We start from the raw sequence: 6,358 nt of genomic DNA, 5'->3' as shown, positions 1-6,358 counted from the left end.
CGCGGGTCATAGTGCGCCACGCCCCTGTGCGCGCCTGCGCAGCAGGCCACAGTAGTGGCTCGGACCCTCTTTTTTAGGTGTCCAGTTCGCAGCCGTAGTTTATAAGATCTTGATCAGGAGTGTCGCTTTACGCTGCCCAATGGCTGATGACAGGTGACCCGCAGCCAACTTGACCTAGGCACCAAAAGCATTTAAGCCTATTTTAAATTTGGTATCGACAGTGACAACAATGGTGTGGGCGGGTCCTCGGCGTGAAGCGACTCATGGAACTGAAAAACTCTTTTATAAGAGTCTACTTCTCCTTCCGTGGGGTTACAGTTTAGAGGTGTTCCCCGGTATTTCGCCTCCAGTCTAGACGTGCTTCGACCTCTCGTGAACAAAGGAACTGTTTGGTACACATCTTGCCTCATCATCTCCCCACCGCAGACCTTTGTTTAGATTTGATTGGTTAGCTGGTTGGTATAGGCAACCACGTCAGTTTTCATTTGCCTGCAGTTCTGCTGTCCAGAAATTTGGGCTTGACACTAGGGACACATCAGGCCTTCCTGGGAGTGCAGAATGAATCAGCTTCTGGACAGTAGCTTTAGACAAGACCTTTTATGGTCCTTCATGGGTATCTGCGTGCACACGCGTTTTCCAGCGTACAGTTAACAACACTCTGAAAGCACTGAGGCTGCTATGACTACAAAGGTAGCAATGCCTGGGGAGAGGCCCCTGGATGCCATTGTCACCCGTGGTGCCAAAAGGAAAGGAAGCAATTATCCTCGACATCAAATTACAAGTGATAAAATTTAAAGTGGGTGAAAAACTTAGTCAAATCACAAAACCTTAGGCCTCTGTGTATCTACAATAGTAATCACCCAAGATAATAAAAACTGAAGGTAAGTTCACAAATAGCTAACCCCCTGGGAGCTTCTCTGTTGACTTTCTGTTTGAAGTGCCCAATGGCCAACATGGAGCAGTTGTTGGGCATGTAGTTCAAAGACCAAAGCCAACAAAATTATCAGCATCATCCAGGCAAAAGCTAACCATGGGATGACTTTCCAGCATAAATAAGGAAAAAGTTCTCAAATGGTGGTCTGTGGAATTCAAGGAGCTGATAAGCACAATCCACACAACAGGGACATGTGGCCCACAGTGCTGAAAAGTACCATTGAGGGAGGTAGATTCAGTACAGGCAAGTTTTGTTGTTGGTTCGGTTTGGTTTTTGTTTGTTTGTTTGGTTTGATTTGGGTTTGGTTTTTCTATTCAGGATTACTCTGTGTAACCCTGACTGTCCTGGAACTAGCTCTGTAGACCAGGTCGGTCTCAAACTCACAGAGATCTGCCTGCCTCTGCCTCCCTAGGCCTGGGATTAAAGCCTTTCATCACCACCGCCCAGCCAGGCAAGTTTTCAGTATAGATGAACTGGGAGAGAATGCCTGAAAAAACACAGCCAAAGATCCCTTAATGCTGATGCTTGAAGGAGATGCAGCCAGGGCTTTAAGTTGAAGTTCTTACTAGTGCAGTGCTTGGAAACCCCCAGGGCTTTGAATGGTACTCAATGTCCAGTTTGCTAAGGTTTGACACTAAAACAAAAAAGCTTGGGTTGACAGAGACATCTTTTATGAGTGGATCACATGTATTTTTTTCACCCTGATACTGAAAACTATGTCCACAGTAATCTCACCAACTAAGCATTGCTTATCCTAGCATTGCTCACCAGCTAAGCACTGCTATCCTAAAAGGTACCTTATGTGTGGGGGTCCCTGCAGGTGTCAAACAGGGAACTGAACCCCACAAAGAGATAAGAATGGAAACCAATGCATATTGACTTCATCCACCTGTATCAGTCTTCTGGCTGTCTAATCATAGGTGGTTTATTCCAGTGTATGTGAGTCCAGCATAATTTTGAAAGCTTCCTGGTGTAACACAATCTCCATTGTACAAGGAAACATAATTACATTGAAACTCTACTCACAGGGCGCATGTCATTTTTTTCAAGAAGATGGGTTCTAGAGATAGGTTACCTATACTAGCTTAAGGGTCTAAGGGTCTGGCCTGGTCTCAGTCATACACTTAGCATAAAGGTCATTTGAGCTATGAGCCACTCTGATCCTGATTGTGAGAATGGGGAGCCTCTGGATATAAGGTCATTTAGATTACTAGTCACCTCCAAACTTGGTTGTCAGAGCTTGATATGGTCTGGCCCAATGGATAACACAGATCAGACTGTAATCACTTAATTCTCAGCTTCCTGGATGGAAGAACAGGTTTTCCATCTTCCCGTCAGAAAGACAATCCTATATGCTTAACACTGCTGATTTCTCTGGAGATCTGTGGGCTCAAGGACCTTCATGCTCTGCTCCCAACACTTATCACCCAGTACACTTGAGTGATCTTTCTCATAATAGAAAAAATAGAGTATAAGGGCTGGAGAGATGACTCAGTGGTTAGGAGCATTTGACGGTCTTGCAAAGGACTCTGGTCCAGTTTCCAGAGCCCCCATGATGGCTCACAACCATCTATAACTCAGCTCCAGATCTGACCCCCTCTTCTGGCCTCCAGCGGCATCAGGACCACAGTGCACTTACATTCATGCGGCAGGCAGTCATACACATAATTTTTTTTTCAAAGAACAGAATATCAGGGCTGGAAAGATGGCTCAGCAGTTAAGAGCACTGTCTGCTCTTCTAGAGGTCCAGAGTTCAATTCCCAGCACTTACATGGTGGCTCTCAACTACCTGTAACTGTGGTTCCATGGGATCCAATGCCCTCCTCTGGTGTGCAGATATACATGCAGACAAAACATATATATATATATATCACAAATCATTTTTTAAAAAAGAAGAAGAGAATATCTTCATGACAGTACAGCTGTCTTGATCCAGTCCCCGGGCCAAGGTGTCGCTTCAGACCTCAAAGCTTGAGAAGAACTTCTGAGCATATCATAGAAGCACCAGATGGTTGAGATGCAGGTGAAGGTGACGGGGGAGTTTGGGAGAAACCACACCATCACAGCCACTGAACAGCACTGCAGGGGCTTGGGAGAAGCGCAAACCAGTGGGAACCAAGAGTGTGTGGAAGACTTGACAACGGTGTGTACAGCCCCAGAGTCTTTCCCAGACATAATACTACATGGCTGGAATATACTGTGGCTGGAATGATAGTTTGGAGTTAGGGACACTGGCTGCTCTTCCAGAGGACTTGGGTTCAATTCCCAGTACCCACATGGCAACTCACAACTGTAACGCCAGCTCAAACCTACATGACAACTTCACACAGACACACATGCAGGCAAAATACCAATGCATAATAACAAAAGTAAATAAAACACACGTTCCTTGCTAAGGATGCAGCATTGGAAGTGGTCCTAGGGCCGATGGGGACCAGTTGCTACAGATCACGATGAAGATCTCTCAAATGAGGAACTGATAGAACAAGTGGGAGATGCTGGCAGGAGAGGACAGTGGAAATTTCCAGTCACCCTGTGCCTGCTGGTCATAGAAAAGCTGTCGAGTACCTTTTCACAAGTAACAGTGAAAATAGCATACAGGTCCCTAGCGGTAACAGCCCTAATAACGAGTAAAACCTGAAACTGTCAAGAACAACCAATATAAGCCTGCTACAGGAATTGGAAGAGAAGGAGCAGCACTCAAAGCAACTATCTTAGGATGGTTTTCAGGTGTTGCCAAAATTTAAAGCAAAAGCACAAATATGATCGCAATAGGTGAAAGCTGCTGAGCCTGTCTATTTTTAGATGCTTAACATCCTTGGAAACCGTGCTGCTGGTATATCCATTTTCTTATGTAAGAGTATCATATTTTTGCATTAAAGTGTGCTAAAAATGATAGCCCCATTGGTAAAACACTTCCTATGCAAGCATGAGGTCTAGAGTTTGATACCCAGACTCGTGGCAACGGGGGAAAGGGCAGGGCTGAAGAGACAGCTCAGCAATAAGAGCACTTGTTCTTGCAGAGGAGTTGGGTTCAGTTCCCAGCATCCAAATGGTGGCTCACAACCTTCTGTAATTCCAGCTCCAGATCTAATGCCTTCTTCTGGCCTCCGAGGGCACCGGGTACACCTGTGGAGCACATACATCCATACGCATAGGAATTTTGTTTGTTTGTTTGTTTGTTTTTGGATTTTTCGAGACAGTGTTTCTCCGTAGCTTTTTGGTTCCTGTCCTGGAACTAGCTCTTGTAGACCAGGCTGGCCTCGAACTCACAGAGATCCTCCTGCTTCTGCCTCCCGAGTGCTGGGATTAAAGGCGTGCGCCACCACCGCCCGGCTACATAGGAATTGTTTAAAGGCAGATATGGCACACTTAATGCCAACCAGCCCAGCCTACCTAGTCGGTTCTAGCCCAATGGAAGATAGGGTCCCCAAAAAATGAGATGACTGGGTGTGGTGGACATTTTTAATCCCAGGCTCAGGAGTCAGCTCGCTCTTTTCCACATGGGATCCCGGGCACTGAATGCAGGTCACCAGGCTCAGCAGTGAGCACCCTTACCTTCTGAACCATCTCACTGGCATTCAAACCAGATATTGATGAGCTGATTTATCAAATACAATGTAAAATATATAACTAATTTCATGTGTCCCTCTTCTTATATTTATTTAAGTTTATATTTGTTTTTTTAAATACCTATTTATTATTTATTATGTATACAATAGTCTATCTGTGTGTATGCCAAAGGCCAGAAGAGGGCACCAGACCTCATTACAGATGGTTGTGAGCCACCATATGGTTGCTGGGAATTGAACTCAGGACCTTTGGAAGAGCAGGCAATGCTCTTAACCACTGAGCCATCTCTCCAGCCCTATATTTGTTTTTAAATGTATTTTTTAAGTATGATTGCTTGCTCTGCATGTATGCCTGCATGCCAGAAGAGGGCATCAGAGCCCCTTATAGATGGTTGTGAGCCACCATGTGGTTGCTGGGAATTGAACTCAAGACCTCTAAAAAAGCAGCCAGTGCTCCTAACGGTTGAGCCATCTCATCAGTCTGCCTCTTACATTTATTATAAAAAAAATTAACCAATGAAGTTCCACTACTTAGATACATTCATTTATCAGCGATCACATAGTTGGGACCTGCGCAATTATTTTAAGACTTTCGCAACTGAGCTCCACATTTCACTAGTATTTGTAGATTTAATATGTGATCCAAGGCAGCTCTTCTTCATCCAGTGTGTCCCAGGGAAGTGAAAAGGTTGGATACCTCTGTACAGAAACATCAACTCATAAACACAGACAAAATCAATCACCATTTCACAATTATTATACTCAAGCAAGAATAGTTGTGGATGCTAGAGTTGGGAGAAGTTACAGTAAGAACTAGATAGTTTCATAGTCTCAAAGTATCTCCACATTCAACACTAACGACAAAGAGATAAACAGTAATCTTAATGGAGAAACCTGACATTCATGTGTAACGGTTTGAATATAAAAAGCTCCCCACAAGTTCAGGTGTTAAACACTCCGTCTCAGGTGGTGATGCTGTTTCTGAAAGTGGTGGGAACTTGAGGAACTGGAGCCTAGCAGATGGAAGTAGGTCGTTAAGGGCATGCTTTTGAAGATAAACAGCTTCTTCCCATTCTCCACCATCACAGTGTTTTCCCTCACCATCAGCCCAGAATCAGTGGAGTCAAGGACTGTGGGCTGAATGTGTTGACACCATGAGCCGAAATCAGGCCTCCTTTTAAGTTCCTGGGTTTTTTGTTTGTTTGTTTTGTTTTGTTTGGTGTTTTGTTTTTGAGACAGGGTTTCTCTGTGTAGTTGTCCCTGGACTCACTATATACACCATGAACTCAGAGATCCACCTGTCTCTGCCTCCCAAGTGCTGGGATTAAAGGTGTATGCCACCATGCCAAGCTAAAGTTGTTCTTTCTATCAAGTATTTGGCACAGCACTGAAAGAGTAACTGGTATGCCACCTTAACTTGGTGTCTTGGCTATTGTTCCATTGCTCTGATGGAACACCATGGCCAAGGCATTTAACTGGGGGCTTGCTTACTGCTTCAGAGGGTGAGTTCATGTCCATCATGGCAGGGAGTGTGAAGGCAGGCAGGCCTGGTACTGAGCAGTAGCTGAGAGCTTATATCCTGATCCCCAGGCAGGAAGCAGAGAGAAACTGGGCCTGATTAAACCTCAAAGCCCACTCCCAGCAACACACCTCCCACAACAAGGCCACGCCTCCTAATCCTTCCCAAACAGTTCCACAAACTTGTCAAGCATTCAGATATTTGAGCCTATGGGGGCTATTCTCATTCAAACCACAAGAAGTCTTCAGCAGTGGAACATACCACTACCATTATACCGTCAGGTCACACTGAGAACATATATCACTACTGTGGAATTTCTGCTAGACAACCAAA

This window comes from Microtus pennsylvanicus, chromosome 6 (genome assembly GCF_037038515.1).
Source record: "Microtus pennsylvanicus isolate mMicPen1 chromosome 6, mMicPen1.hap1, whole genome shotgun sequence".
In the NCBI taxonomy this organism is placed as follows: Eukaryota; Metazoa; Chordata; class Mammalia; order Rodentia; family Cricetidae; genus Microtus; species Microtus pennsylvanicus.
Note: the sequence above shows the minus strand (reverse complement) of the source record.